Raw genomic sequence first — 22299 nt, 5'->3', positions numbered from 1 at the left:
TTTATTCGAGTTTAGATGATGCAAACTGGCGTTCAACACCAGTTCCATGCTGCATTCTGGAGTAAAACGCCAGAAACACGTCACAAACCAGAGTTAAACGCCAAAAACACGTTACAACTTGGCGTTTAACCCCAAGAGAAGCCTCTGCACGTGTAAAGCTCAAGCTCAACCCAAGCACACACCAAAGTGCGCCCCGGAAGTGGATTTCTGCACTTAGACTTATTTCTGTAAACCCTAGTAGCTAGTTTAGTATAAATAGAACTTTTACTATTGTACTAAGCGTCTTTGACCAGATCTTTGATCAGTTTTATGCTATCTTAGACTTTTGTGGAGGCTGGCCATTCGGCCATGCCTAGACCTTGTTCTTATGTATTTTCAACGGTGGAGTTTCTACACACCATAGATTAAGGTGTGGAGCTCTGCTGTTCCTCAAGTATTAATGCAAAGTACTATTGTTCTTCTATTCAATTCATGCTTATTCTTATTCTAAGATATTCGCTGCACTTCAACATGATGAATGTGATGATTCGTGACACTCATCATCATTCTCACCTATGAACGCGTGCCTGACAACCACTTCCGTTATACATTAGATTGAGCGTATATCTCTTAGCCTCTATTCCGAAAGATCAGAGTCTTCATGGTTTAAGCTAGAATTATTGGCAGCCATTCCTAAGATTCGGAAAGTCTAAACCTTGTCTGTGGTATTCCGAGTAGGATCTGAGATGGGATGACTATGTCAAGCTTTAAACTCGCGAGTGTTGGGCGTAGTGACAGACGTAAAAGAATCACTAGATTCTATTCCAACATGATCGAGAACCGACAGATGATTAGCCGTGCGGTGACAGCGCACCTGGACCATTTTCACTGAGAGAACGAACGGTAGCCATTGACAACGGTGATCCCCCAACATACAGCTTGCCATGGAAAGGAGTAAGAATGATTGGATGAAAGCAGTAGGAATGCAAAGATTCAGAAGGAACACAGTATCTTCATGCGCTTATCTGAAATTCCCACCAATGAATTACATAAGTATCTCTATCTTTATTTTATGCTTTATTTATCTTTATATTCGAAAACCATTATAACCATTTGAATCCGCCTAACTGAGATTTACAAGATGACCATAGCTTGCTTCATACCAACAATCTCCGTAGGATCGACCTTTACTTACTTAAGGTTTATTACTTGGACGACCCAGTGCACTTGCTGGTTAGTTGTGCGAAGTTGTGAAGAATGTGTGTGAACCATAGTATTGCTCACCAAGTTCTTGAAGCCATTGCTAGGAATTGTTCGAGTTGTGAAAAGTATGAGTCACAATTTTTCCTATCAAGTTTTTGGCGCCGTTGCCGAGGATTGTTTGAGTTTGGACAACTGACGGTTCATCTTGTTGCTCAGATTAGGTAATTTTCTTTTCAAAAAGTTTTCAAAAATCTTTCAAAATTTATTTTTTATTTTCGTTTTTCCAAAAAGAAATTTTTGAAAAACCCAAAAAAATTAATAAAATCATAAAAACCAAAAAGTTTTGTGTTTCTTGTTTGAGTCTAGTGTCAAGTTTTAAGTTTGGTTTCAATTGTATGTCTTTAAAAATTTGTGCATTTTTCAAAAACTCATGCATGGTGTTCTTCATGATCTTCAAGTTGTTATTGGTAAGTCTTCTTGTTTGATCTTCATATTTTCTTGTTTTGTGTTTTTTGTTGTTTTTTATATGTATTTTTGCATTCATAGTGTCTAAGCATTGAAAATTTCTAAGTTTGGTGTCTTGCATGTTTTTCTTTTCTTGAAAATTTTTCAAAAATAAATCTTGATGTTCATCTTGATCTTCAAAGTGTTCTTGGTGTTCATCTTGACATTCATTGAGTTCTTGCATGCATCATGTGTTTTGATTCATAATTTTTATGTCTTGAGTCATTTTGTTGTTTTTCTCTTTTCACATTAAATTCAAAAAAAAAATAAAAAAATATCTTTTCCTCATTTTACTCATAAATTTCGAAATCTTTGGGTTTACTTAGTAAAAAATTTTTAAAATAAGTTGTTTCTTGTTAATCAAGTCAAGATTTCAATTTTAAAAATCTTATCTTTTCAAAACTTTTTCAAAAATAAAATCTTTTTCATTTTTCTTTTTGTATTTTCGAAAATTTTAAAAATTAATTTTTAAAATCTTTTTCTTAATTTTATTTCATAATTTTCGAAAACTTTACTAACAATTAATGTGATTGATTCAAAAATTTGAAGTTTGTTACTTTCTTGTTAAGAAAGGTTCAATCTTTAAATTCTAGAATCATATCTTTTAGTTTCTTGTTAGTCAAGTAATCCATTTTAATTTTAAAATCAAATCTTTTAATTTCCTTTTCAAATCTTTTTCAAATTAAATCTCAATCATATCTTTTTTCAAAATCAATTTCAAAAATCTTTTCTAACTCCTTATCTTTTCAAAATTGATTTTCAAATCTTTTTCATCTAACTAATTGACTTTTTGTTTGTTTTACTATTTCTTATCTTTTTCAAAACCACCTAACTACTTTCCTCTCTCTAATTTTCGAAAATCACCTCCCTCTTTTTTTTTTCAAAATTCTTTTAATTAACTAATTGTTTTAAATTTTAATTTTAATTTTATTTCTTCTCTTAATTTTTGAATTCTAACTTAAAATTAAAATAAAAACAAAAATAATTTCCTTTTCTTAAAATTAATTTTTGAAATTCTCTCCCTCTTATCTCCTTTTATTTATTTATTTATTTACTAACACTTCTCTTCATCTAAAAATTCGAACCCTTTCTTCTCTGTGTTCGAATTTTTCTCCTCCTTCTTCTATTATTTTCTTCTTCTACTCACATAAAGGAATCTCTATACTGTGACATAGAGGATTCCTCTTCTTTTCTGTTCTCTTCTTTTTCATATGAGCAGGAGCAAGGACAAGGACATTCTTGTTGAAGCAGATCCTGAACCTGAAAGGACTCTGAAGAAGAAGCTAAGAGAAGCTAAAGCACAACGATCCAGAGAAAACCTTAAAAGAGAATCTCGAAAAAGAAAGAGACATGGCCGAACCCAATAATAATGCAAGGAGGATGCTTGGTGATTATACTACACCTACTTCCAATTTTTATGGAAGAAGCATCTCAATCCTTGCCATTGGAGCAAATAATTTTGAGCTGAAGTCTCAACTAGTTGCTCTAATGCAATAGAACTGCAAATTTCATGGACTTCCATTAGAAGATCCCTATCAGTTTTTAACTGAGTTCTTGCAGATATGTGATACTGTTAAGACTAATGGAGTAGATCCTGAAGTCTACAGGCTCATGCTTTTTCCTTTTGCTATAAGAGACAGAGCTAGAACATGGTTGGACTCACAACCTAAAGATAGCCTGGACTCTTGGGATAAGCTGGTCACGGCCTTATTGGCCAAGTTCTTTCCTCCTCAAAAGCTGAGCAAGCTTAGAGTGGATGTTCAGACCTTCAGGCAAAAAGATGGTGAATCCCTCTATGAAGCTTGGGAAAGATACAAGCAGTTGACCAAAAAGTGTCCTTCTGACATGCTTTCAGAGTGGACCATTTTGGATATATTCTATGATGGTCTATCTGAGTTCTCTAAGATGTCACTGGACCATTCTGCAGGTAGATCCATTCACCTAAAGAAAATGCCTACAGAAGCTCAAGAACTCATTGACATGGTTGCAAATAACCAATTCATGTACATCTCTGAGAGGAATCCTGTGAGTAATAAGACGCCTCAGAAAAAGGAAGTTCTTGAAATTGATGCTCTGAATGCCATACTGGCTCAGAACAAAATATTGATCCAATAAGTCAATATGATATCTCAGAGTCTGAATGGATTGTAAAATGCATCCAACAGTACTAAAGAAGCATCTTCTGAAGAAGAAGCTTATGATCCTGAGAACCCTGTAATGGCAGAGGTGAATTACACGGGTGAAGCCTATGGAAACACCTATAATCCCTCATGGAGAAATCATCCAAATTTCTCATGGAAGGATCAACAAAAGCCTCAACAAGGCTTTAATAATGGTGGAAGAAACAGGTTTAGCAATAGCAAGCCTTTTCTATCATCTTCTCAGCAACAGACAGAGAATTCTGAGCAGAGTCCCTCTAGCTTAGCAAACATAGTCTCTGATCTATCTAAGGCCACTCTAAGTTTCATGAATGAAACAAGGTCCTCCATTAGAAATTTGGAGGCACAAGTGGGTCAGTTGAGTAAGAAAATCACTGAAACTCCTCCTAGTACTCTCCCAAGCAATACAGAAAAGAATCCAAAAAGAGAGTGCAAGGCCATTGATATTATCAAAATGGACGAATCCAAAGAAGAACGGGAGGACGTGAATCCCAATGAGGAAGACCTCATGGGGCATCCTCCAGACAGAAAAGAGTTCCCTATTGAGGACCTAAAGGAATCTGAGGCTCATATAGAGACCATAGAGATTCCATTAAACTTCCTTCTGCCATTCATGAGCTCTGAGAACTATTCTTCCTCTGAAGAAGATGAAGATGTAACTGAAGAGCAAGTTACTTAATATCTAGGAGCCATCATGAAGCTGAATGCCAAGTTGTTTGGTAATGAAACTTGGGAAGATGAACCTCTCTTGCTCATTATTGAACTAAATACATAGGTTCAGCAAACTCTACCTCAAAAGAAATAAGACCCTGGTAAATTCTTAATACCCTGTACCATAGGCACCATGACCTTTAAGAAGGCTCTGTGTGACCTGGGGTCAGGTATAAATCTTATGCCACTCTCTGTAATGGAAAAACTAGGGATCTTTGAGGTACAAGCTGCAAGAATCTCATTAGAGATGGCAGACAAGTCAATAAAACAAGCTTATGGATTGGTAGAGGACGTGTTAGTGAAGGTTAAAAGCCTTTACATCCCTGCTGATTTCATAATCCTAGACACTGGGAAGGATGAGGATGAATGCATCATCCTTGGAAGACCCTTCCTAGCCACAGCAGGAGCTATGATTGATGTTGACAGAGGAGAGCTAGTTCTTCAATTGAATGGGGACTACCTTGTGTTTAAAGCTCAAGGATCTTCCTCTGTAACCATGGAGAGGGAGCATGAAAAGCTTCTCTCAATACAGAGTCAAACAAAGCCCCCACAATTAAACTCTAAGTTTGGTGTTGGGAGGCCACAACCAAACTCTAAGTTTGGTGTTGAACCCCCACATTCAAACTCTAAGTTTGGTGTTGGGAGGTCCCAACAATGCTCTGAACATCTGTGAAGCTCCGTGAGAGCTCACTGTCAAGCTATTGACATTAAAGAAACGCTTATTGGGAGGCAACCCAATTTTTATTTATCTATATTTTTATTGTTCTTTTATGTTTTATTAGGTTTATGATAATGTGGAGTCACAAAACAATTGTAAAAATTAAAAACAGAATAAAAAAATACAGAAGAAAAAGCACACCCTGGAGGAAGAGCTGTCTGGCGTTTAAACGCCAGAAACAAGCATCTGACTGGCGTTTAACGCCAGAAACAAGCATCAGGCTGGCGTTAAACGCCAGAAATAGGCTACATTTGGGCGTTTAACGCCAAAAACAAGCATCAGTCTGGCGTTAAACGCCAGGATTGCATACAGAGGGCATTTTACACGCCTAAAAGGTGCAGGGATGAGAAATCCTTAACACCTCAAGATCTGTCGATCCCACAGGATTACCTCAGGATCTGTGGACCCCACAGGATCCCCACCTACCCCACTTCTCTCTTCTTCACACAAGCCAATAATACTATACCCTTCACCAATCACCTCAATCTCTCTTCCCCATTATCCCTTCACCAATCACATCCATCCACTCTTCCCGATAAACCCCACCTACCTTCAAATTCAAAATCTCTTTCCCACCCAAACCTACCCTAAATGACCGAAACCAAACCCCTCTCCCTCCACTATATAAACCCCTCCATCCTTCTTCATTTTCACACAACACTACCCTCTCTTCTCCCCCTTGGCCGAACCCACACCTCTCTCCCTCTCCTCCATATCTTCTTCTTCTTCTTCTATTCTTTCTCCTTTTGCTCGATAGCGAGCAACATTCTAAGTTTGGTATGGTAAAAGCATAGCTTTTTTGTTTTTCCATAACCATTGATGGCACCTAAGGCCAGAGAAACCTCAAGAAAGAGGAAAGGGAAGGCAATTTCTTCCACCTCTGAGTCATGGGAGATGGAGAGATTCATGTCAAAAGCCCATCAAGACCACTTCTATGAAGTTGTGGCCAAGAAAAAGGTGATCCCTGAGGTCCCTTTTAAGCTTAAAAAGGGTGAATATCCGGAGATCCAACAAGAGATTAGAAGAAGAGGATGGGAAGATCTCTCCAATCCCATTCAACAAGTTAGAATCTTAACGGTTCAAGAGTTCTATGTAAACCCATGGATCACTAGGAACCATGATCAAAACATGAACCCAAACCTAAGGAATTGGCTTATAATGGTTCGGGAGAAATGCTTAGATTTCAGTCCGGAGAACGTAAGGTTGGCGTTCAACTTGCCTATGATGCAAGAAGACGCACGCCCCTACACTAGAAGGGTCAACTTTGATCAAAGGTTGGACCAAGTCCTCATGGACATATGTGTGGAAGGAGCTCAATGGAAAAGAGACTAAAAAGGCAAGCCGGTTCAATTGAGAAGACTGGACCTTAAGCCTGTGGCTAGAGGATGGTTGGAGTTCATCCAACGCTCCATCATCCCCACTAGCAACCGATCCGAAGTAACTGTGGATCGGGCCATCATGATCCATAGCATCATGATTGGAGAGGAAGTAGAAGTTCATGAAGTCATCTCTCTAGAACTCTACAAAGTAGCTGAAAAGCCCTCTACCTTGGCAAGGCTAGCTTTTCCTCATCTCATTTGCTATCTATACAACTTATCTGGAGTTGTTATAGAAGGAGACATCCTCATTGAAGAGGACAAGCCCATCACTAAGAAGAGGATGGAGCAAACAAGAGAGCCCATTCAAGGATCTCAAGAGACGCATGAGAAAGCTCATCATCAAGAAATCCCTGAGATGCCTCAAGGGATGCATTTTCTTCTAAACAACTATTGGGAACAACTCAACACTTCTCTAAAATGATTGAGTCATGACATGAACCAATTAAGGGTGGAACACCAAGAACACTCCATCATTCTCAATGAGATTAGAGAAGATCAAAGAGCTATGAGGGAGGAGCAACAAAGGCAAGGAAGAGACATAGAGGAGCTCAAAAACACCATTGGTCCTTCAAGAAGAAGGCGCCACCATCACTAAGGTGGACTCATTCCTTAACTTCCTTGTTCTTATCTCTCTGTTTTTTATTTTATTTTATGCTTTATGTTTGTCTATGTTTTGAGTCTTTACTACATGATCATTAGTATTTAGTAACTATGTCTTAAGGCTATGAATAATTCCATGAATCCTTCATCTTTCTTAAATGAAAAATGTTTTTAATACAAAAGAACAAGAAGTACATGAGTTTCGAATTCATCCATGAAATTAGTTTAATTATACTGATGTGGTGACAATACTTTTTGTTTCCTGAATGAATGCTTGAATAGTGCATATTTTTTATCTTTTTGTTTATGAATATTAAAATTGTTGGCTCTTGAAAGAATGATCAACAAGAGAAATGTTATTGATGATCTGAAAAATCATAAAATTGATTCTTGAAGCAAGAAAAAGCAGTGAATAACAAACCTTGCGAAAAAAAAGAAGTGGCGAAAAAAATTTTTAAAGAAAGAAAAAGAAAAGCAGCAGAAAAAGCCAATAGCCCTTAAAACTAAAAGGCAAGGGTAAAAAGGATCCAAGGCTTTGAGCATCAATGGATAGGAGGGCCAAAGGAAATAAAATGCAGGCCTAAGCGGCTAAATCAAGCTGTCCCTAACCATGTGCTTGTGGCATGCAGGTCCAAGTGAAAAGCTTGAGACTGAGTGGTTAAAGTCGTTATCCAAAGCAAAAAGAGTGTGCTTAAGAGCTCTAGACACCTCTAACTGGGGACTTTAGCAAAGTTGAGTCACAATCTGAAAAGGTTCACCCAGTCATGTGTCTGTGGCATTTATGTATCCGGTGGTAATACTGGAAAACAAAGTGCTTAGGGCCACGACCAAGACTCATAAAAGTAGCTGTGTTCAAGAATCAACATACTTAACTAGGAGAATCAATAACACTATCTGAACTCTGAGTTCTTATGGATGCCAATCATTCTAAACTTCAAAGGATAAAGTGAGATGCCAAAACTGTTCAGAAGCAAAAAGCTACAAGTCCCGCTCATCTAGTTAGAACGAATATTCATTGATATTTTGGGATTTATAGTATATTCTCTTCTTTTTATCCTATTTGATTTTCGGTTGCTTGGGGACAAGCAACAATTTAAGTTTGGTGTTGTGATGAGCGGATAATTTATATGCTTTTTGGCATTGTTTTTAGGTAGTTTTTAGTAGGATCTAGCTACTTTTAGGGATATTTTTACTAGTTTTATGAAAAATTTACATTTCTAGACTTTACTATGAGTTTGTGTATTTTTCTGTGATTTCAGATATTTTCTGGCTAAAATTGAGGGACCTGAGCAAACATCTGATAGGAGGCTGACAAAGGACTGCTGATGCTGTTGGATTCTAACCTCCCTGCACTCGAAATGAATTTTCTAGAGCTACAAAACTTCAAATGGCGCGCTCTCAATTGCTTTGGAAAGTAGACATCCAGGGCTTTCCAGCAATATATAATAGTTCATACTTTATTCGAGTTTAGATGACGCAAACTGGCGTTCAACGCCAGTTCCATGCTGCATTCTGGAGTAAAACGCCAGAAACACGTCACAAACTAGAGTTAAACGCCAAAAATACGTACAACTTGGTGTTTAACCCTAAGAGAAGCCTCTGCACGTGTAAAGCTCAAGCTCAGCCCAAGCACACACCAAAGTGGGTCCCGGAAGTGGATTTCTGCACTTAGACTTATTTTTATAAACCCTAGTAGCTAATTTAGTATAAATAAAACTTTTTACTATTGTACTAAGCGTCTTTGACCAGATCTTTGATCAGTTTTATGCTATTTTAGACTTTTGTGGAGGCTGGCCATTTGGCCATGCCTAGACCTTGTTCTTATGTATTTTCAACGGTGGAGTTTCTACACACCATAAATTAAGGTGTGGAGCTCTGCTGTTCCTCAAGTATTAATGCAAAGTAATATTGTTCTTCTATTCAATTCATGCTTATTCTTATTATAAGATATTCGCTGCACTTCAACATGATGAATGTGATGATCCGTGACACTCATCATCGTTCTTACCTATGAACGCGTGCTTGACAACCACTTCCGTTCTACCTTAGATTGAGCGCGTATCTCTTAGCCTCCATTCCGAAAGATCAGAGACTTCATGGTATAAGCCAGAATTATTGGCAGCCATTCCTAAGATCCGAAAAGTCTAAACCTTGTCTGTGGTATTTCGAGTAGGATCTGAGATGGGATGACTGTGATGATCTTCAAACTCGCAAGTGTTGGGCGTAGTGACAGACGCAAAAGAATCACTGGATTCTATTCCAACATGATCAAGAACTGACAGATGATTAGCCGTGCGGTGACAGCGCACCTGGACCATTTTCAGTGACAGGATGGACGGTAGCCATTGACAACGGTGATCCCAAACATACATCTTGCCATGGAAAGGAGTAAGAATGATTGGATGAAAGCAGTAGAAAAGCAGAGATTCAGAAGGAACACAGTATCTTCATGCGCTTATCTGAAATATCCACCAATTAATTACATAAGTATCTCTATCTTTTTTTATGCTTTATTTATCTTTATATTCGAAAACCATTATAACCATTTGAATCCGCCTGACTGAGATTTACAAGATGACCATAGCTTGCTTCATACCAACAATCTCCGTGGGATCGACCCTTACTCACGTAAGGTTTAGTACTTGGATGACCCAGTGCACTTGCTGGTTAGTTGTGCGAAGTTGTGAAGAATGTGTGTGAACCATAGTATTGCGCACCATGTTCTTGGAGCCATTGCTAGGAATTGTTCGAGTTGTGAAAAGTATGAGTCACAATTTTGCCTATCAATACACAACACTGAAAATAATTCTTGTATAAGAAGCAATGTTCCTAAACAAAGAACTAAGAGTAACAGAAAAAAGAAACAAAGAACGAAAGAAGAACAGAAAGAATGAAAAAAATGCAGTATTAAAGAAGACATTTTTGTGTTTTTGTAGCAAAATTTCAATGTCAAAACTAAGAAATTTATGTGTTTTTATTAAAAAAATTTTGTCATATTTTTCTAATAGATTCTGTATAATTCAAAATTTTTCTCTTCGTCTTCTTCTTCTTCTTAAGAGGAATAAAACCAAGACAAAGAGAAAAAAATCAAATAAAAAAGAATAAATAACTGCAATAACACATGAGAAAGAAGAGGATAAGAAGAAACAATAATTTTGGTATTATTTTTTGATAAATTCTTCACAATTCAAAACTTTATTTCCTCCCTGTTCTCCTCCTCCTCCTCACTACAAGAAAAATTAGTTTTAGCGACAAACTTTTAACGGGCATAATACAATAGTCGCTATTTCTTTTATTTAAGGTATTTTGTGGTAATTATATTTTTACCGTTATTGCTATATGTTATAATGGCAATTATTACTATTATCACTAAATTATTATCTTTTTATATTTTTAATCCTAGTTTTTCTAAATCAATAGTGGCAATTATCAATATTGCGACTAATTTTTTATTTTTTTTTTTATCTCATCTTCTTAATTCAGATGACCATTAACTCTATTCCCTAAATCAAGTAACCTAAAGAAAAACTCCTCAAGCTTTTCCCACCGGTGTTGACCACCGCAGTAGACCACCGCCACAGGGCCTTACCATCGCTGACAACCATCCATCATCCTTCACTTATTCTCACTCATTCAAATTGATCGCTCTTAATGTTTCCACCCTCCACCCTTAGATCTGCATTGCTATTCTTGTTTGTTCGTGTCTCAGATCTCCATTGCTAGGTTCAGTTCTTATCTTAAAAGCATCATTAATAGTGGCAGGAAAGTCCAACGCAGAGGTTAAGGAGGTTCTTGATCAGATGCTCACTCGTTTGGCTCTCTACGACGATTCCAAGCTTGAGCCTTTACTCTGCAATCTTCTCCCTCTCTGCATATCTTCACTCTCCTTAAACTCCGCTGTTGTTTGCAACAAGGTTCGCTAATTTCCCCCTCTCTCTTTCTAGCTCAATTTTATTTATCAGCAATTTCAAGTGTTGTTGCTTTCAAATTTGAAGATGTTACTACTGCTGTTTTGCTTTTAATTTTGTGAATACTTGTGTTAATTTTGCAAATGTCATAGGATTTGAAATTTATAGTTGCTAGTGACTTAGGAAACATTGGAGTTAGAATATAAGAGGAAAGATAGTTTTAGCATTGAATTCATGGATCTTCAATCCGAAGAGATAAAGTAACAAATTGTACAGTTTTGAGTTCTACCAATGTTACTTCTATGATCTATGATTCACTTTTTGGTATTCATTACAGTTTTCACAGTTTCACATTGATCTAATTGTAACACTAAATAGTTTTAGGTTGTATATTCTATGAATAGCATTCGCATCTTCATTTGTTTCGTGAGAATGTAGTTGGTGACAATCGCATCCCATGTTCTCATTTTGTTGCTGTGATGAACTTCTTATTTTCTGTATATTACAAGCAACAGAGCTTATTCATTCTTTGTTATGAATATGTTATAGGTGCTTCTGGTGGTCACTTAGATTCCATTCTGTTAGCAGGATTGAAGGTAATTTTCAATTTTAATTTCCTTGTCATTTTGGTCATGATTTGTTTCACTTTCAAGTTATTTACCATATAATATAGTATTGTGATTTTTGACTTGATTTGATTTCATTATTCCTTTGCATTCTACTTTACTTTTGACATATTGATTATGAGTTGTGGTTTATATGGAAAGCTATTTCCTAGTTAAGGAACGCCATAATGTCATGCTAGTAGGGAAATTTAGAGTAATAGCATATTATAAGGGTTGGTTGTCTGTGGATTTATGTAATTTGAGATTTCTATTGAATGAGGTCTTAATATTTTAGATTTTGATTAACTCATTATCCTGTTGAATAGTAAGTTTTGCTTAGGATTAACACATGGTTTGGACCTCTCTTCCAATCTGTTCTCTTTTCTCTCTTCCAAATCTTTCACTATTCTCTTAAGTGTTAAGTTCAAATTATAAATTTGAGGTATTTTGCTACTCATGATTTGGGATTTATTTACCTCATTGTAGGTTCAGAATTTTATTGAATGCTGCTTACAAATATATATATGAGCCAAAAAAAAGTAATGAACACACTACTAAAGTATGCCAAAATAGAGCCTGTTTTACAGAATTGGGTAAGGAAAGCTTTGTTTTATGCTATGATTTTTGTTTTTCTTGTATCATACTCCACGTAACTCTGCAACATACTTTCTTATGTCTTATAGAAGTATTTAACATGATTAGCATCTCTCATAAATATTTCATCATAGATGTTTTTGTTCTTTTTAAGTTATGATTGTCAAACTTGGTATTGTTAGCTTCTTCTATTCTAATTAAGGTCTTAGTTTGATGTCACCAACTGATAGATATTCCGGTAGGGTCTTGGGAAACCTCAAAAGCATAATAATATAATATAATTTATTTTAAAGAAGAAAGGTACCATGTTGTCACAGTAGAAATTTGTTACACTATGGCCCAATATCAGCAACACAAGAAAAGGAATAGTGAAAGAGATGTGTCACACAATATATGACCATATATGTATATTATAACTTTTTCATGACCAGATAGATATACAATCAATTTTTTTCTTACTTTTTATTTATAAAATATACATAAGTTTATAAACAAATATTTTCTTCTTTTATATGTGATGCTCACTGTTCCTAGAAGTTTGAACTGCAATTTAAATTTATTTGTTCTAAATTAAAGTCAATGATATCTGACACTAATTCAAATCTACTCATCTTTGCTGGCTGATCAACACAATAGCTTGAACTCCTCTTTTTCCCAATAATAGATTCATGTTCTTGTTCCTTAGATTCTTTAAAGAGTGGCAACAATTCAAGTGAAGCAGTATTAGTAGTGTTTGTACTATTAGGCCTTTGATCCATTGAGCTTTCAGAAGATATCAAAGAACTTTCAATTTCAAGTGAACACATGGTTCCTCTATTTTGTTTCCTCTGCCCACAGCTCCAACTGAACCCTCCTCTTGTTTCTGTTAGTTCCAAAATCGGAGGAGGGTTCAGTTGTCTCCTTTTCATTTTGTGTTTCCTTCTCTTACCAGTCACGATTCTTCAGTCATTTGCTTCACCTCAGTTGTCGGTAGACACTAGAAATGACATGCTTCTATTCTTAACTATTTAAGTGGATAAAATATAAAATATGATTTTCTTATCTTTTTTCTTAATTAATATTAATTATGTTGTGGATTGGTGTACCAGACTTCTACAATTGGAACCGTGTTAAGCTGAGATATTGTGATGGAGCTTTATTCACAGGAGACGCTATCTTCGATAATGGGATAATTGTCTCACCACAAATTCACATGAATATGGCTTCTTATCATTTCTTTTAAAAAGATAATCAGTGAGTAAATACTATGAATTGCAAAATTTTGACTATATGCATATATAGTCAATCAAATATTTTTCTAAGAAAATTCGTTATTTATAGGCATGTTTTAAACTTTCCTTTAATACTCTGTCTTCTTTCGATTGAATCTCAGCAAGCCAGAGAAGAAAATAATCTCTAATGTAGTGTCAATATGATAGTTGATTTGTGGTATTGGGAGAGAATGAAAGTGAGTCATTTCTATTTCTAGTTAAAATAGAACAAAATCAGATTTCTTAAATGAAAAATGAAAAACAAACAGTAACAATTTTCATGAGTCTTCTTACTTACATTATAAGATCAAGCTTGCTCAATAATGTAACTTTTGGAATTCAGTTGAATAAAATCAGACAACAAGGCTTCATTTCAAGGAACTCATTCAATTGAAGGCGTAATAAAGTTATGTCTCAAAGTTGATAAAAGCTATGATTGAGTGCTAGCACTTTCAATCATCTCCCCAATTAAATTTTGAAGATTATGTGATCTGCAGTTTCTATGTGATTGGAGTCATGTTTATGAAGAGGAGGAATGTTCATAAATAAAAGAATTTATGAAATTTGAATGAAATTTTATGAAACTAGTTCATAATTTATGAAATAGAATGTTCATAAAAAGAATGATTTTGTTATAGGTGCAACGTGTTACACAGTGTAGCAAAACAGAATGCATCAACTTCAGAGTTCAGATACCATTGCACTTTGAAGCTCTCCTTTCTCATCAAGATATTAATCACAGTAAACTCAAGTACACCAGTTCTCTCTCTCTCTCTCTCTCTCTCTCTCTCTCTCTCTCTCTCTCTCTCTCTCTCTCTCTCTCTCTCTCTCTCTCTGTTTATTGATAATTTTTTATTTATATTTTTTCAAGCAAATATGAGGGATCCATGAAACAAATGGTATGAGGGATCCATGAAACAAATGGGTCACTGGATTAGAAAGAGCCAAGTCTGACCCAAATAGCAAATTTGGTGAACCAAACCAAACCAAGCTTCGCTGTCTTGGCCTGGTCAGGTAGTAAAGAACAGAAACTGATGATTGTAACTGCATAACAGGATTGGAACTTGGGAGGAGGTACCATTTCAAAAGCTAAAAATGGTTGGAAAGAGATTAAGCATAACCTTAACAATAACATTCGCTATTATTTCCTTCTCCACTTCAATCTCTAGTATGTTACACACAGAACTACTTTTCTCATGTTCTCTTTGATTGTTTATTTATTTATTTTTTATGAGTATTTACTAAAAGTTCAAAGCTTTGTACCTGTCCGTGTTTTGTTAGCATCTCTCAAGTCTTCTGAAGAGAGAACTTTTGCGTGGTCTAGAATTCAAAATAAATTTCCGTTGCAAGTATAGTTTCTAAACCAACAAAAGTCCTTTCTTGCAAACGTTTTGGTTGTCACAAGTAACAAACCCCTAAATAAATTGATAACTGAAGTATTTAAAGCTCGGGTCGTCTTCTCAAGGAATTGTAGGGAAGTATGAATTATTATTGGTTATGCAAAACAGTGTTTTTGGGGGTTGAAAAGGTTTTGAACAAGAGAAAGGGATTGCAGGGAATTAATAGATTAATAACTAATAAAACTCTTGGCAAGGTATGAAAACTGGAGGTCTTATCCCTGTTATCCTTATCAATTGTGATGAGAATTGTATTTTTCTCCCACTATGTTAACCTCTAACTATGAAGGTAAGTTAAGTGGATGAATTGATTCAAATCCTCAAATTCCAGTCTTTCCTTGGGAAAAGTTAGAATTATTGGATCTCGAATTAATTCTTGAAGAATTCCAATTTTTAGTCAACAATGAGTTTGACAACTCAAGAGTTACCAATTAATCAACCAAAGCCAAAAGGGAATAAAATCTAAATCAAATTAAAAGCATCAATAACATAAATAGAAGAAGGCAATCAAACTACGTTTAAACATAAATTCAAATTTATCATGAAAGAGTTCATAAATTAAATTGGAAAAATAAATAAAAGGAATAATAAACCTGGAACTCAGAAGATGAAATCCTAATCCTAATGTAAATCCTAATCCTAATCCTAATCCTAAGAGAGAGCAGAGAACCTCTCTCTAAAAACTACATCTAAAACTAAAATTGTGAGTTATGAAAGCCTGTTGAGTCTCTGCAAGTTCCCTGACTTTAATCTGTGTTTCTGGGCCGAAAACTGGGTTGAAATGCGGCCCAGAATCTCTGCCAGCGACTTTTGTAATTATTCAGATCGCGCACATCACGCGTCTGCGTCGTCCACGTGTTCGCGTCACTTAGCATTTTTCGTACCACGCGTGCGCGTCGTTCACGCATTCGCGTCGTTCGTGTAGCTTCCAATCCGTGCAGTCACGTCAGGCACGCGAACGCGTTACTCTGATTTCTTCCATTTCGCGCGGTCACGTGAGCCATGCGACCGCGTGACTTCTCGCTGGTCATCTCCTCAATTCCTTGTGTTCCTTCCATTTTTGCACGCTTCCTCTTCATTCTCTAAGCCATACCTTCCTATGAAGCCTGAAACACTTAACACACAGATCAAGGCATCGAATGGTAAAATCATGCAAATCTTATGAATAAGTGGGTGAAAAGCTTCATAAAACCACTCAATTAAATACAATATAAACCATAAAATAGTGGTTTATCAACTTCCCCACACTTAAAAATTAGCATGTCCTCATGTTAAACTCAAGGAGACCAAATAAATGAATAGGGAAAGGCAAGACTCATGCAATGCAGCCTATGAATGTGAATGCAACTACATGCAAAATGTTCTACCTTCATGGTAAAAAAAGTAAATAAATCCTTCAAGAATAAATATGAACTGGATTTCACTAATTCAAATCATACAGTGAAAATAAGTAAACTTGTAAGAAAATAGCTCATAAAAGCAGGGAACATAGAATCAAGCACTGAACCCTTACTGGTAGTGTATATCACTCTAACTCTCAAGTGTCTAGGGTAATCACTCTATTCTTCTCTAATCATGCTTTCTAAATTTTGCTCTTCATCTAACCAATCAACAAATATTTAATGTATACATACAAACATCATGAGGTCTTTTTAAGGTTGTAATGGGGCCAAGGCAAGGGTGAGGATATATGTATGGCTAAGTAAGCTATAAATTGAATCTTTGAGTAACCTGGGCTATCACCAAACATACATACATTCTATATAACTTCTAAAATCATGCCTAGCTACCCAATTTTTTCCACTTTTGTATCACATACTCATGTATCAACTTTTCTTTTAATTTGTGTCACATATGCATTGATCTTTTGTTAACTTAACATTGGGATAATTTTGTCCCCTTATTTATTTATTTATATTATAATTTTTTTCTTTTTTTCTTTTTTTTTTGTAGATACATAAAAACTAAAATAACATATCAATGCATATGGAATTTTTAATTTTCTGTTTTACATGAGTAGATACCCAAATTTTCCAATATTCAAAATTAGAAACATGATACATTCCCTTATTAACCCATGTTTCCACAGTTTCCCCACACTTAGTTGATGCACAACCTCTGTCTTAAGCTAACCAAAGATTCAATTGGGATATTTAATTTGTTTTTCTGCTTAAGGCTAGTGATGTGGTTATAAAACAGAAGGGGATTAAAAAGCTCAAAGTGGCTAACAAGGGTGACATAAAAGGGTAGGCTTATTGGGATAAGTGAGCTAAAACAAGTAATGGCCTCAATCATATGCAAGCATGTAAATACACTAAATATTGGACAGATAGATTGGAACAAAATAAAGATTACAATCATAGAGAAGAAAACACACAAAAATAAAAATTTATAGTTAAATAATGTAACCATATAAATAAGCTCAAACCTCACAGGTTGTGTGTTCTTTGGCTCAAAAACCATGTTCCAAATACAACTTCAAACAAATTTAACACAAATTTTTCAATTTAAATTAGTGAAATACTATAAATATTTCTTGAAAAAAAAATATTACTTCAACCAAGTAGTAACTAAATGCAAACAATCAACTACACATGCAATCTATTATGCAATGCAACAATGAACTAATAAAGAAAATAAGACATTGGTGTTGAGAAGAGAATAACTAACCCGTGGAGATCGGTATCGACCTCCCCACACTTAAAGATTGCACTGTCCTCGGTGTATATTGAGATGTATAAGTAGACGGGTTGTTCCAACTGATGCTTTTCTTCAAGGATTGTGTAGATAGACTTGTTTGTCTCCCCTTTTAGAAATTTCTTCCGTTTTTTCGTCTTTGGTGGCCAGCCTGAAAGAAGAGAAAAAGAAGAACAGTAACCCAGAAATAAAGATAAGAAAGCAAATAAAACATGGTTGGGTTAATGCCAAATAATGAAGGTCTCAATGACATGGCAGCTACAACATGTAAGTGAGAAAATAGTAGAAGTACATGGCAAAGCAAGAGTGCAAAAATTTGCAACAATGGGGAAGAGAGTGTGGGTAGGGAGAGATAATATAAATTTATGTCAATGCAAAAGTAATACAGGTATAAGAGATTGGCATTGATTTAAATAATATTACCTGACCAGAATAAAACAAGTCACTAAGTACCCAGAATAAATCAAGAGAAGATGCAACAGTTAAATAAGAAAATTTCAACACCAAAGGAAAAATAATGATTTAAAAAAAAAAGAAAATAAAAATGTGCACAAAATTAAGATACAATGAATGAAATATGCAAATAAATAAAATGAAAGATAAGAAAAATGAGAAGTGAAAGAAGGGAAGAAAGAAGTAAGGAAGAAGAAAGAAGAAAAGAAATAAGAAAGGAAGAAAAGAATTAGATATAGGGAAGAAAAGATAAGATATTTGGCTGTGCTGAATAAGTTGTGCAGCGCAAGCGACGCGGATGCGTGGGGGACGCGACTGCGCGACTTGTGCTTAAATTAATTGACGCGATCGCGTCAGTCACGCGGACGCGTGACGCATTTGGTGCTACTGGTGCGAGGGCAGCCTCATGCTCGCACAACTCTCTGTTCAGAATCTTATTTTGCCAAATTTTTGGGTGACGCGATCGCGTGGTTGTCGCGATCGCGTGAGTGGCCAATATGGGGATATGACACGGACGCGTGAGCCATGCGTCCGCGTGGTAAGGTTGTGCTTTCAGCACCACTCCAGCACCACTCCAGCATAACTTCCGGCTATGCACCCTTTTCACGTCGATTTTCATGGCACGCGGCCGCGTGGGTGACGCGGTCGCGTGGGAGGCCAAAGTTCCCACATGATGCGGTCGTGTGAGCGATGCGGTCGCGTGGTGTCAAATTATGCTAAAGGCGCGCCTCCAACCACGCTTTCGCGTTACTCTCTGTTCACTTTTCTTTTCTCCCTAATGCACCTGCGACGCAGACGCGTCGCGTGTGAATTTTTTTTTTTTTGCAGTATGCAGAATGCATAATGCAATGAATGTCATTGAAGTTAGGATTTTTGCTAGTAAAGAATTTTATAAAAATAGTCGCGTTGTAGATATAGATTCTAAACCAACAGAAATCCCTTCGTGCAAACGTTTTGGTTGTCACAAGTAACAAACCCCTTTAAAATTGATAACCAAGTATTAAACCTCGGGTCGTCTTCTCAAGGAATTGCAGGGAGGTGTTCTTATTATTGGTTATGGAGATTGTAAATTTAGGGTTTCAAGAATGAGGAGCAAGTAATTTAATGACGAGTAAATTAAATGGCAATTAAAATAAATAAATACTGTAAAGCAAATCCTTTGGCAAGGTATGAGAAATTGGAAGTCCAGACTTAGTAATTCTTATCAATAATAATGAAAGTTGAATCTTAATTCCACTTAGTTAACCTTTGTTAAAGCAAAGGAAAGTCAAGGGACTAATTAGTTGACCTTCGAATCCTATTTATTTCCTAAGAAAAGGGTGGGATTATTGAAGTTCAGTTCAATTAGCAAAGATAACAGTTATCAATTATGTTGAGCTAAAATAACTCCTGAGTTACTGATCTCTTAACCAAGACCAAAAGGAAAAGAAATTAAATCTGCTGGAATAAAAAATGTCTTCAGATTGGGAATAATCAATAGCATAAACAAAAGAAAGCAATATTAAACTGAAATACCTCAAATCACATTAATTAAGAAAATCCTAACATGAAAGTCATAAGCCAAATTCAAAAGATAAATATCAATTAAAGTACTGAGGTGAATAAAAATAGGAACGAAATTAAATAGAAAGGAACATTAAACCTGGAATGAAGAAGAAAATTGTAAGTTGGAATAATAATAAATCCTAAATCCTTTAAGAGGAATCCTAATCCTAATCCTAATCCTAAGAGAGAGGAGTGAACCTCTCTCTCTAAAAACTACATCTAATCCTAAAATCGTGAATTATGAGAGCATGCTTATGAATGGATGCATTCCCTCACTTTATAGCCTCTAATCTATGTGTTCTGGGCTAAAAACTGAGTCAAAAACAGCCCAGAAATCACTCCCAGCGCTTTCTAGTCCGTACAGGTCGCGGAAGAGTGACGCGGAGGCGTCGTCCACGCGTTAGCGTGGGTTGTGTTCCTGCGAGGTCACGCGGCCGCGTGATTCACGCGTTCGCGTCGCCTGGCGTCAAGGCAGCTATGATAAATTATATATTGTTACGAAGCCCCGGATGTTAGCTTTCCAACGCAACTGGAACCATCTCATTTGGACCTCTGTAGCTCAAGTTATGGCCATTTGAGTGCGAAGAGGTCAGGCTGGACAGCTTAGCAATTTCTTCAACTTCTTGTATTCCTTCCACTTTTGCATGCTTCCTTTCCATCCTCTGAGCCATTCATGCCCTGTAATCCCTGAAATCACTTAACACACATATCACGGCATCTAATGGTAATAAAAGAGAATTAATATTAACAAATATAAAACCAAAGAAGCATGTTTTCAATCATAGCACAAAATCCGGAAGAAAAACGTAAACTCATGCAAATAGTATGAATAAGTGGGTAAAGAGTTGATAAAAACCACTCAATTGAGCATAAGATAAACCATAAAATAGTGGTTTATTAGCCATGCAAAAATTCCAGGTTCAAATAAAATTCAAAAACAGAGTAAAATAGAGAAGGAACGATTATACCATGGTGGGTTGTCTCCCACCTAGCACTTTTGGTTAAAGTCCTTAAGTTGGACATTGGATGAGCTTCCTGTTATGGTGGCTTGTGCTTGTATTCATCCAAAAATCTCCACCAATGTTTGGAATTCCCACATCCTCCGGGATCCCAAACTAGGTGCAGAAAGCCTTCAAGCAAGCTAAAGCAAGTGACAAGGCCCCAAGAGTATTGATAGCTAGACTGAATTCCGGAGTCCCAAACCTTGCTTTTGCACCCGTCTTCTTGTTGAGCAATATTGTTCCATCCGGGTGGCAAACAGTCTGAATTCTCATTGAAGCAGCCAGACAACTTCCTAGATCCATTCAGTTGAGCTCTACACCAACCTTTGCGTTTAAATGTTGAGCACACAACCATGTTGAACCTTGCTTGATAACCTCTTCCACGGTCCATCTTCCTCTTACTCTTAATGCCACAAAGAGTTCTAAGTTGGCCATCCGTCTCCAGTAGCCCGTATTCAAGTGGAATTAGAAAGCTAAGGGATATGAATTTTACCCACTTGAATGTTATGAAGGATGATGGCAACTTAGGGGGAGGTGTTTCTAATGAACGTGCAAGCTCCACTCCCTTGTGCTCTTCTTCGACGTCTTCCACCTCTTTGTAAACTTCAATATCAACCTCTTCCTTTTGGTGAATTTCTTCCAATTTAATCTCTTCTTCATTGTTCACCAAGGGCATGGGATGTTGTGTTTCATCTTCTTTAAACTCCATATCAAGTCCAATGGAAGAGGATTCAAATGTAGATAAGAATTCATCAATGATTGAATCCATCTCTTGATTGTCTCCTTCAAAGTCTTCAACTATGATATGCTTTGGAGGTTGTACACCCTCCTCAACATCAGCTTTAAACGTCTTTGAAGGATGCTCTACAACTTGACTTTCCCATGGAGGTTCAGTATCTCCTAAGTCTTCAACCACTGCCTCCTCTTCTTCTTCAATAATTTCAGATTCTTCCACTTGTTCCAATATCAAATCGTGCTGCTCACTATCCACCGGAGTGCCCAATTTCTCCTTCTTGCTATGTTCTTCAGTAGATTTCCCACATGCAGCCATGGGGGTTCTTTGAATGTCCGAACGTCGGAAAGGTAATTGATTTCTTGCTTTATCCAGGTATTTAAGTATGAAATCGTATTCATCCTTGATGATTTTCTTTTCAACTATTTCTTCACCTTCAAGCACAAAATCCTCCTTGTCGTCTTTTTTCACTAGTTCTTCAATCGCGCTGTCAACTTCAAGGGTCTCTATTACCTTCACCTTTAGTGCCTCCTCTAGCTCCTTGATGAACGGATAATTTATACCCTTTTTGGCATTGTTTTTAGTATGTTTTTAGTAGTTTTAGTTGAGTTCTTAGTATATTTTTATTAGTTTTTAGTTAAAATTCACTTTTCTGGACTTTACTATGAGTTTGTGTGTTTTTCTGTGATTTCAGGTATTTTCTGGCTGAAATTGAGGGACCTGAGCAAAAATCTGATTCAGAGACTGAAAAGGACTGCAGATGCTGTTGGATTCTGACCTCCCTGCACTCGAAGTGGATTTTCTGGAGCTACAGAAGCCCAATTGGCGCGCTCTCAACGGCGTTGGAAAGTAGACATCCTGGG

At 36.4% G+C, this 22299-nt stretch overlaps 1 long non-coding RNA gene and 1 other non-coding gene across 3 annotated transcripts; one reads left to right on the top strand and one right to left on the bottom strand.

The window, feature by feature from the left end:
- Positions 1-3429: 3429 nt before the first annotated feature.
- Positions 3430-3537, bottom strand: LOC130958481 (small nucleolar RNA R71). The gene has a single exon (XR_009077600.1). It is a non-coding gene; the product is annotated as a small nucleolar RNA R71 (small nucleolar RNA).
- Positions 3538-10747: 7210 nt separating this feature from the next.
- On the top strand, positions 10748-15514 carry LOC130954735 (uncharacterized). 2 transcript variants are annotated; one of them, XR_009076393.1, is made up of 6 exons: positions 10748-11167; positions 11711-11757; positions 12253-12359; positions 13449-13593; positions 14249-14361; positions 14482-15514. It is a non-coding gene; the product is annotated as an uncharacterized LOC130954735 (long non-coding RNA). The 2 variants fall into 2 exon arrangements; XR_009076394.1 differs by lacking the exon at positions 13449-13593.
- Positions 15515-22299: the final 6785 nt, after the last annotated feature.

The sequence above is a fragment of the Arachis stenosperma genome, chromosome 10 (genome assembly GCF_014773155.1).
Source record: "Arachis stenosperma cultivar V10309 chromosome 10, arast.V10309.gnm1.PFL2, whole genome shotgun sequence".
In the NCBI taxonomy this organism is placed as follows: Eukaryota; Viridiplantae; Streptophyta; class Magnoliopsida; order Fabales; family Fabaceae; genus Arachis; species Arachis stenosperma.
This window is presented reverse-complemented; position numbering and strand designations above follow the sequence as displayed.